The sequence below is a fragment of the Silene latifolia genome, chromosome 1 (assembly GCF_048544455.1).
Source record: "Silene latifolia isolate original U9 population chromosome 1, ASM4854445v1, whole genome shotgun sequence".
NCBI classification, from domain to species: domain Eukaryota; kingdom Viridiplantae; phylum Streptophyta; class Magnoliopsida; order Caryophyllales; family Caryophyllaceae; genus Silene; species Silene latifolia.
The window spans coordinates 26997799-27009137 of record NC_133526.1 but is presented as its reverse complement, the minus strand read 5'-3'; the positions used below and the strand labels follow the sequence as shown (position 1 = coordinate 27009137).

The 11339-nt window shown below is 41.6% G+C and overlaps 1 non-coding gene across 1 annotated transcript; it reads right to left on the bottom strand.

Annotated features, from left to right (window-relative positions):
* Positions 1 to 1092: 1092 nt before the first annotated feature.
* Positions 1093 to 1199, bottom strand: LOC141622220 (small nucleolar RNA R71). Its single transcript, XR_012532901.1, has one exon. It is a non-coding gene; the product is annotated as a small nucleolar RNA R71 (small nucleolar RNA).
* Positions 1200 to 11339: the final 10140 nt, after the last annotated feature.

Here is an 11339-nt window from a genome sequence, read left to right as displayed (position 1 = left end):
TTGTATCTAATTATAGAGACCGCATGTTAGATTGGGCATAATTGAGTCGACCGATCTTATGACCTTGAACAACTTGATAGATTTAGCAATTGATTAATAATTCCCAAATAATTGACCTAGTGAACCGGAAATCCTAGACCTTTAATATTACTGTTTAAACCTCCTTTTAATTACTTGTAATTAGTTAATTAGATCAAAACAAAACAAACCCCACAAAAATTGGTTACCTTTAGACAACTTAAATAATTACAGACTTAGCTTTTACCGCCTCCCTGTGGATTCGATACCTGTCTTACTGCTAGCTATTCTTGTTAGTCCTGAGATAGATTTACTTTGGTTTGGTGATACGACTTTAGCCACATCAAATTTGGCGCCGTTGCCGGGGAGGCAACAATTGTTTAGTCTGTTTGTGTTTATTTTGTCTTTTTGTCTCAGGGAACCCAGTTCCTTGAGACCGTTCTCACACTTCTATTGTTAGTTCCGTGTATGCCCAGGTCTAATAGGTCCGAGGTGATTCCTTTTGATCCTGAACCAGAAAAGACTTTTCGCTACAGACGGAAATTTAATCAAGAAGTGGGTCAAGTAGAAGACTTGAGTATACTTGACGTCGAGACGGCGAGCTCAACAGAGACAGCCGATCGGTTCTACGAAGAGGAAGAGGACGCCATTCCTATTCCTGACATTCCAGTCACGAGTGATATTCCCGAAACTACCATCATGCCTACTTTAGCCAGTCACTCTGAGCCGACCTTAGCTTCTATCCCACAAGGATTTAAGCTGCCCACTACTACCAATGGAACTTTTGAGATTCAGCCATCTTATATCAATTTGGTGGAACGAAATATGTTTGTAGGGACAGCTGCTGAGGATCCTGCGACGCATATGGAGAAATTTGTCACCTACTGCTGTTCTATTCCATTAACAGCTGGAGTGACACAAGATCAGGTTAAGCAGGTGCTCTTTCCTTTCTCTCTGAAAGATGGAGCTGCTGAGTGGTTGAGAGATATGGATATGGATAATGAGGGAGTTACAGACTGGAATTCCTTGGCTCTTGCTTTCTACAAGAGGTACTTCCCACCTCAAAAGACTAATGCTCTGAGAAATCAGATTACCAGTTTCAAGCAAGGAGCTACTGAAGACTTGAATGAAGCCTGGACTCGCTTCAAACGCTTAGTCCAATCAGTTCCCCATCACGGTTTCCCAAAGTGGTTTCTTTGCAACCAGTTTTATAACGGGTTATATGACGATCATCGTGCCCTTTTGGATTCTTCTGCTAATGGGAGGTTTCAGGATAACACCAATGATGGTGACGCGTGGAAGCTAATTGATCAGATTGCTACCCATACCACCAGGTATGGAAATCCTAGGGGAAGCACGCGAGGTACTAGTGTTGGTAGTGCCCTGGCGGCACTGCTGGAGACTAATCTGCCCAGATTGCTGAGATAAAGACTACCCAATCATTGGGTAGTAAGGAGAGAGTTCATGCCATGAGTCAGTAAGTAGAGGAGACTTGTGCTAGATCTGGTTTAGACGGTCATGGTGCAGTTGATTGCATGAGTACATTGGAGCAGGTTAATGCTTTTCAGGCCTACAGACAGGGTGCACAAGGTACACCCTTCTCCAATTTTTACAATGAAAGAACGAAGGAACACCCATTCCTTCAATGGTCCAGTCAGAATGTACAAAACCCGCAGCAGCCATAGAAGAATGTTTATATCCCTCCTAACAATCGCGGTAATCAACCGCCAGGGGGATATCAGAGGCAAAATCAAGGAGGCCAACAGTTTAACAATCAATATCAGCAGCCTCCTCAGCAAACTCCTCAACAAGCTCCAAATAATGAGATGGCAGAGTTGCGAAATCTTTTGCAACAAACTTTGTCGATGCAGCAGAAGCAGACGGCTCAAATTTCTGAGCTAATTGCCCATAACAAGATGCTAGATAATCAAGTGGCTCATATGGCACTTCAAAACCTTTCAAAACAGGCCGTAGGTCTTCCTCCTCAAGGTAAACAAGCTCATGAGCAAGCTAATGTTATTCAGCTGAGGAGCGGTACTTCTTATACGAATCCCGACCTACAAAGCCTTGAGAAAGACGTGCCTATTACTGTTGATGAGGTCCCTTATATGCATCCCAAAGGATTGGGTAATTTGGAGCTTAGTGATGATGAAAAAGAACCTGACGAAGTTGAAACACGAGCTGACGATAAAAGTAAAAAAGACGAAGGAGCTGAACCTGCAGAGGTTCCTCGATCGAGTCAGCCCCGGCTCGATTGAGGATCCAGCCAGCTCGATCGAGTCACCCCTCGACTCGATCGAGGAACCACTTCGACAGCTGACGGTGTTTCAAAAGTTGTTTCTAAGGTCAAGCAAGCCGAGCCCATAACTATTGCACTACCTTTTCCTCATCGACAACAAAAATCCAAGCTGGATAAGCAGTTCGGTAAGTTTATGGAGGTCGTGAAGAATCTACAGGTAAGTGTCCCTTTCACTGAATTAATTGCTCAAGTGCTGGCTTATGCAAAATTCATGAAGGAGATTTTGACAAGGAAAAGATCCTTTGACGCGGTGGAAACTATTGCTTACACTCAGAAGTGCAGTGCCATGTTGCCAATTAATACACCACCCAAATTAAAGGATCCAGGAAATTTTTCTATCCCTTGTCATATTGGTCATCTTTCTATTAGTAAAGCTCTTTGCGATTTAGGAGCTAATGTCAGCGTTATGCCGTATTCTGTCTGTAAGAAATTAAATATGGGTCCGTTGACAGTTACTAATATGACACTGCAGATGGCCGATAGATCAGTTAAACACCCACTGGGGGTGTTGGAGGATGTTCCCGTTCGTATTGGGAAGTTTTTCATCCCCATTGATTTTGTTGTCATGGACATGGCTGAAGACAACCAAATCCTTATCATCTTGGGCAGACCATTCTTACATACTGCGGGGGCAGTTATAGATGTTAGGCAAGGGAGATTGACCTTAGCTGTGGGGGATGATACGATTGTTTTTAACTTGGAAAAAGCATTAAAACACCCCATGATAGAAGAGACTTGTCATAGTATAGATGTTGTTGATTTTACTATTGATGAGTGTCTTCCTATGTGTTTGGACATGGATCCTCTGGAGATTGCCCTGGTTTCGGATCCAGCTGATCAGACGGGTTCATGGAGTCCAGAAGTTCATCGGATTGAGAGGCTTCTAACAGGAGAGGAATGCCCACATCAAAGGGTATATAGTTTGGGTACTACACCTAAGGTAACTGAGGTAAAGAAACCTGAATTAAAACCTCTTCCCTCTCATCTTAAGTATGAGTTTCTTGATGACTGTGAAATGAACCCAGTGATTGTCAATGCTAGCCTAACTGAAGATCAACTATCTACTTTGTTGACTGTTTTGAGAACTCATAAAAAGGCAATTGGGTATAGCATTGATGATCTCAAAGGTATTAGTCCTGACTTTTGCATGCACCGAATTCATTTGGAAGAAGGCCACAAGCCTAGTGCACAGGGTCAGAGACGACTAAACCCTCCGATGCAGGAGGTGGTAAGAAAAGAGGTACATAAATTACTTGATGCTGGTATTATTTTCTCTATATCTGATTCTAAATGGGTCACTCCTGTCCAAGTTGTACCTAAGAAGGGAGGTACTACAGTAGTGAAAAATGATAAGAATGAATTGATTGCTACTAGACTTGTTACAGTGTGGAGGATGTGCATTGATTATAGGAAGTTGAACACGGCCACTAAAAAGGACCATTTCCCACTTCCTTACATTGACCAAATGTTAGAAAGACTAGCGTGTCATAGTTATTTCTGTTACCTAGATGGTTACTCCGATTTCTTTCAGATACCCATACATCCTGACGATCAGGAAAAGACCACTTTCACATGTCCATATGGTGTATTTGCATACAGGAGGATGCCCTTTGGTTTATGTAACGCTCCTGCTACCTTTCAGCGTTGTATGATGGCCATATTTTCTGATTACATAGAGTCTATTATAGAAGTCTTTATGGATGATTTCAGTGTATATGGTATTGATTTTGATATTTGTTTGAGAAACTTGACTAAGGTTTTGCAGCGCTGTGAGGAGAGAAACCTTATTCTCAACTGGGAGAAGTGCCACTTCATGGTTACTGAAGGGGTGGTACTCGGCCACTTGGTGTCAGGTAAGGGTATTCAAGTGGATAAAGCTAAGGTTGAGGTAATTGAGCAACTCCCGTACCCGGTTAATGTTAAAAGCGTGCGTAGTTTTCTTGGTCATGCAGGGTTCTATCGCCGCTTTATTAAGGATTTTTCTAAAATTGCTCAACCTCTAACCCGACTACTCCATAAAGATACACCTTTTGTGTTTACTGACGAATGTGTTAAGTCCTTTGACAGGATTAAACAAGCTCTTATCTCAGCTCCTATTATCCGATCTCCGGATTGGAGCCTTTCTTTTGAGATTATGTGCGATGCCAGTGACTATGCAGTTGGAGCTGTTTTGGGGCAGCGAAAGGACAAGGTGTTACATGCCATTTACTATGCAAGCAAGACTCTTGATGATGCACAAATTAACTATGCTACTACGGAGAAGGAGCTTCTTGCAGTTGTCTATTGTTTAGACAAATTTAGAGCTTATCTTGTTGGTTCTAAAGTTATTGTTCATACTGACCATGCAGCTTTGAAATATCTTTTAACCAAACAAGAGGCTAAACCTAGACTTATTAGATGGATTTTATTGTTACAGGAATTTGATTTAGAAATCCGTGATAAGTCTGGTGCTGAAAATGTTGTTGCAGATCATTTATCTAGGCTGAGATTTGCAGGAAGAGAGATCTTGCCCATTGATGACTCTTTTCCAGATGACCAACTGTTAGCTGTAGCTGCAAACACCCCATGGTTTGCATATTATGCCAATTATTTGGTAGGAGGTATGCTTCCTCCTGATCTATCCTATCAGCAGAAGAAGAGGTTTTTGCATGACGTGAAGCGATATTTCTAGGACGACCCATATCTGTTCCGGGAGTGCGCAGATGGTATCTACAGACGATGTATTCCAGAGGGTGAGGTACGTGCCATCCTTTCTCATTGTCACTCTTCTTCTTATGGAGGTCATCATGGTCCTTCTAGGACATTTGCTAAGGTAATGCAATCGGGTTTTTATTGGCCTACTATCTTAAAGGATGCTACTACTTTTGTCCGTTCTTGTGATGCATGTCAAAGGACGGGCAATATCTCGCAAAGGCATGAGATGCCTCAAACTGGAATCTTCGAAGTGGAGATTTTTGATGTTTGGGGCATTGATTACCAAGGGCCATTCCCTACTTCTCATGGGAATCAGTATATTTTAGTAGTTGTAGATTATGTTTCTAAGTGGGTGGAGGCAATTGCCACTCCCACTTGTGATGCTAAATCTGTTGTTAAGATGTTTCAGAAGATTATCTTTCCACGGTTTGGAGTGCCTCGCGCAGTGATCAGTGATGGAGGCAAGCATTTCAATGAGCGTCATCTTAATTCTCTTTTGAATAAATATAGCGTTACACACCGTAGAGGATTGGCATATCATCCTCAAACCAGTGGACAAGTAGAGATTTCCAACAGAGAGCTGAAACAAATCTTGGAAAAGGTAGTAAGCAAGAACAGAAAGGATTGGAGTCGGAAGCTAGATGACACCTTGTGGGCTTACCGTACTGCATTCAAGACCCTGATTGGAGCATCACCGTACCGTCTAGTCTATGGCAAATCTTGCCATTTATCTGTGGAGCTCGAGTACTAGGTTATATGGGCCATAAAGGAGCTGAATATGGATCCCTCACTGGCGGGTGAGAAGCGACTGATGCAGTTGAATGAGCTTGATGAGTTTCGACTGCATGCCTATGATAGTGCTCGAGTGTATAAGGAGCGAATGAAGAAGTGGCATGACAAGCATATTTTGCCAAGGGAATTTCATGTTGGTGAGAAAGTTCTCTTATTTAACTCTCGTTTGTGTTTGTTTCCAGGTAAGCTGAAGAGTAGATGGTCTGGACCGTTCACTGTAGCTGATGTGAACAAGTTTGGGTCAGTTACACTGCAAACTGACAAAGGGGAAATCTTCAAAGTGAATGGGCAACGATTGAAGATCTACCATGAAGGAGCATATGTCGGGGTAATAGAGGCTTTGGACCTCTTTGCCATTGATTCTTCTCACTGATGAAGAATTACGGTCGTGCGGGACCGCAAAAACCAGCGCTACCGAGAGGCAGCTCGGATTTTGTAACTTATTAGTTTGTAATTAGGATTTCATTTTAAGTTTTTGCTTTTACTTTTATGTTTTTCCTTGAACTTTGAGAGATGAGGAGAGGGTACTTGATATGCTTTCAAGTATTATTTGCAGGAATTTTGACGGAATTTGAAGTTATGAGTGACAAATGACGAAAAAAGACGCCGACATCAACTTCCTCGATCGAGCCAGATGCGACTCGATCGAGGAACCTATCAGCTCGATCGAGTCAGGAGCGACTCAATCGAGGCACCAGTGCAGATTTTGAAAAAGTTTAAAACGAAAGTTGGTTAGTCAGGATTTTGGTTCCTCGATCGAGCCAGGCGCGACTCGATCGAGGATCCTAAAAAAACCGGGTTCCGCGTTTTTCTTCAACCGGTTTTATACTTCAATTGCTCTTACTTCTTTCAATTCCTCTCTTCTTATTTCGACACTTTGCTGCATATTTCCTCCTCTATTGCTCTTTCTCTCTTCATTCATCATAATTCATCATCAAACCTCTCTTAAAACTTGGGTTTAATTGATTATTACGTGTTTGCATCAATCTCTTGTGTTTATTTTCGCAATTTCATTGCTATTTTTGCTAAGGTATGTCCCGAATTGCTATTTTTGTCCCGGAAAATTCTGAAATTTCTTGCCTAAAACTTGAGTTTATTGTATTAAATCTTCCATTGCTAGTATACAATTGTTATTTCCTTGTTTTGTAGCCCCTTGTTTGTTGAAATTCATGCCTAATTTGCTAATTTGGGAATTAGGGTTCTTCAAAATCCGGGTAGAAATTATGCATTAAATTGGTTAGAAATTGTGTTCTTATGCTTGGAATCTTCATTATTTGATACATACTCATGTTCCCCTAACTTTTTGGATGATTTAATTGTGATTTTGAGTCTTAAAAATTGATTTTTTGACCCATTTATGCCAAAAATCGGGACTGTTTTTATGCTATGGTTGAAGTATATTTGTCTACTTGTCTTTTATGTAGATAATGTCAACTTCTAGGCAAGGAAATAAGAGGACTCGAGATAGGAGAGCCCCGGTTCAGCAACCCGAGGTGATTCCCGAAGAAGTGGTGTCTTCTGAGGACGACTTGTCTCCTTTGGATGATTACCCGTTCATTGAATTCCGTGACAAGGCACAAAAGGACAGGTTCGAGTATTTGTTAACTAAATCCATGAGTGCCACTCGATGCGTGGATAGGAAAATACTACGAACTTTAAAGATTGATGCGATTATGTATGGCATGTTTAATGAGATAGGGTTACAGGGTCTTTTCACACTTCATGAACTATCTTACCCTGCTTTAACCCTCGAGTTTCTAAGCTCATTTACTTACTTTCCCAGTGACCATCTTATCAAGTTTCGATTGCTTAACGTAGAACGGTCCTTAACCTTTGACCGTCTGTCAGAAATTATGGGATTAGATAAGCATACAGACGGAGATTTATACAGTGTTGCTGGGCTATCCGCTATTCGATATTTTCCATTGTTTACCGGTTATGCGGATGCGGATGTCAGTGCTATGGCTTTGTTGGACGTCCAACATGTTTGTCTTCGTTTATTCTTGAGGTATTTGAGCTATTTGTTGTATGGCCGGCACGACAAGAGCAAGACCTCCACTATTGAGGTCTTAATCCTTGCTAGTTACTTGAATCCTTATCGGGAGGAGACATTCCAGTTCTCACCCCCTGCTCTTGTGTGTTCGGCTTTTGACAGGATGATTGGGAGGTATGGGAACCTTGATTATGGTGCTCTTGTCACCAAGATAGCTAGGGCTGTTTGTGATTTTGAGGGTGATGACCCCTACGAGCCCATGGATGACCATGAGCCACTTGTTGATGCTGACCACCTTCGTTATGAAATTTCTTATATTGACATCAAGAATGGGAAGGACCATTACTGGAGGGTCCGGGGCGAGTCTTACATGCTTCTACCTTGTGACCGTTTACCTGCTGTAGACCCCCTTGAGGAGAGTACGGCTGTGGAGCGACCCTCGCCCGTTACTTATCTGGTTCCTGAGGACCTTCTAGTCACTTTTCCTGGGTCTAGTTCTACTACCACTACCGGCGGCCGGCGGCGACGTCGTCAACCCACTACCCATCTGCCTGGCTCATTCCAGTCTGCTCCTCCTCCACCTCCTTCAGCCTATCCTGCTTCAGGCTATGCTTCAGTCTACCATTTTGATCCGGTTATTGCACGAGAGGTGAGGATGCATGAGGGCATCAACACTGCTTTGACAGAGAGACGGATGGGGGAACAGATGGAAGCCATGTCTCTTGCTTCAGGAGGCCAGTATCGGGATGTGACACCTAGCTATTACACCACTCCGGGTGATGACAGCCGTGTGTTCCATCTATATGGTGTGACTCCTACAGAGTTCGGGCAGTTTAGTACTGCCTACGGTGCCTTGGGCCGTCCCTTGTACACTTCAGTCCGCCCCCCTCAGCCTACTTCTGTTTTTCCTGAGGATGTCGGTGTTCCTTGCTCCCAGAGAGGACCGTTTGGTCAGTTTAGTGCTTCTACTTCCGCTGTTGTTGTTCCAGGAGGCAGCCGTGGTAGAGGCCGTGTTAGGAGAGCCACCCGTGGTCGAGGTCGTAGTCCAGTTCCTGATCCTGAGCTGATGTCCCTGTATGCCGAGATTTATGATTATGATGATGGAGCCCAGTAGTGACAGCTGGTCACTACATCCCTCTCTTTCCAGCTGGTTTGGGGGAGGCTACTGCATTACAGCTGGTATTATCTTTCTTGTTTTGTTTTATTGCATTTCTTTTTTTTTCCTCTTCCCTATGTTAGTGGTGTCCTATAGGTTGCTGGATTTCTGTGTGATTGCTATGCTGTAGGCGTCATAATGAGGACACTGTGACATTTAGGTTTGGGGGAGTGTGTTTATTTCTGTTGTGTGCTTTTATTTAATGTTGTGTGTGAAAAAATCAAAAATCCAAAAAAAAAATTGAAAAATTATAAAATACAAAAACATGTTTTTTATTGATTTTGAGTCGAGTCTTGGTGAATTGTATAGCAATGATGATAATTTGCTTTGTTTTGGCATTTGAGTCCCATCTAGTTGTCCATGTACATTGTTTTGACCCGTTAGCTATGATGAACAAAGCTCTTTACTCAAGTCTTGACCGTCACAATATGCCTTATGCCGAGTAGACTTGACTTTATTTTGTTGGTAAACCACTTAAATTTCTGAGATCTTTAGAGCTTCCTAGGTCGGGAACATTATTAAACCGGTCTCATTGTTATTTAGGCTGATGAGTGTGGTCTCCTTGTGGAATATGTAATATCAAACTGCATAAGTGTGACATTAGTTTCTTAGCTTTTGCGCGTTCATATGATTAAGTACATGAGGAAAGGCGGTTCTTTTTGTTCAAATATGCCGTACATTACCCAGTTTTTGTTAGCCCGTTTGAACCATGTAGCCATTTTATATCCTATTTCTTAGCTACATTCCTGAATTTGTCTACCTTTTTCGGGACAGTCGCAGTTGCTTGAGTCCTTATTGTTATAGCTACTTTGGTTGGGTTGGGACTTTTATTGTCATGTGGGGAGTAGCTATGTTTTTGTAGCAATTGTGTGACCTCTTATGTTGAAAAAGAGAAGTATTATGAAGCAAAGAAAAAAAAAAGAAGAAAAAAAAAGAAAGTTTCGAAAAAAAAAGAAAGTTTCGAAAAAAAAAAGTTCAGAAAAGAAAAGAAAGAAAAGAAAAGAGAAAAGAAAGAAAAGAAAAGGAAAAGAAAAGAAGAAAAATGTTTGCTTCATTGAGTTTTGTTAGGAGGTCGTGTGTGGTAATTACTGGAGTCTCATGCACATTTGGAGAGCCTCTTCATTTCTCTCATATGTTGTCAAAGTTGAGATTATTTCTCCAGTTGGATTTTGTTTTATTTCTTATTAGATTTGGCTATTGGTCTAGTGCTGCGATTACCGTCTGAGCCTCACATACCCATACGTGCTTTTGCACAAGCCACTTCTATACCCATGCCACTTTACCACCATTCTGTCTTAGATACATGTACTTGGTCTGTTTTGTGAATGCGTACTAGTTGGAGAATATCTTATCACATTAGATTGCATGCATATTTCATAAGTTGAGTGAGAGTCTTATTTCTTTCTATCTTACATATATCTCACCCCTTATGAGTGCATGAGTGAAACCGCAAGAATCCAATAAAATTGTCTTGCAAGGTTGAAAAGCATTTGGCTGAGTCTCAGTATCATGTCACATCTTGAGTAAGAGCTGCGTTAGTCTATTACCCGTGCTTTTGAATTTGTTTTATTGGCACAACTTTGGTCATTACTTTGTTATAGATGTGGACAGCTGGGATTTGTATGTGCCTAGACATTTGCTCTGAGTTATTCATTCACCATATGTTTGTTGTTCTTTGTTTTGGCCTGACTGCTTTGCTTGAGGATAAGCAAAGGTTTGGTTTGGGGAGTTTGATGTATCACTTTTATATATACTTTTATAGCTCCCTTTATACCATTTTACATACCGTTTCGTGCCTATTATATCAATTATATGCCTTATTTCAATGAATTGTCGATACTGCCGCTATTTTGTGTTTTGATGCAGAAATGACTCGTTATGAGTATGATCAAGCTAAGATTAGCATGGCGGAGACGGCATAGTAGAATACACGAAGCATGGCACGAGAAACGAGGAAGCACGAAGACTAGAAATGAAAGAAGAGAAGAAACCGTCTGTGAAGCAAGTTCCTCGATCGAGTCACCACTGGCTCGATCGAGCAGCTGTCCTCGATCGAGTCACCTCTGGGTCGATCAAGGAACCTCTCTGGCAGACTTATTTCCGCATTTTCCTAAAACGATTATCTTTTGCTATAAATTAGAAACTCGTACTTTTATGTTAGACTACGTTTTATTTTACCTTCATACTGCTGGATACTTTCTTAGAACCCTAATTTCTTCCTTGTGACGGTACTAATCTTTCCTCATTAATTAATCATTCATCGTTTCATGTTAATTGATTATTGTTTCATGCTTTCAATTATGTTTTCATTCTTAATCGTTGTTGTTGTTGTTATCATTATGAGTAGCTAATTCCCCCATCTAGGATGAAGGGGATCTAGGTTAATT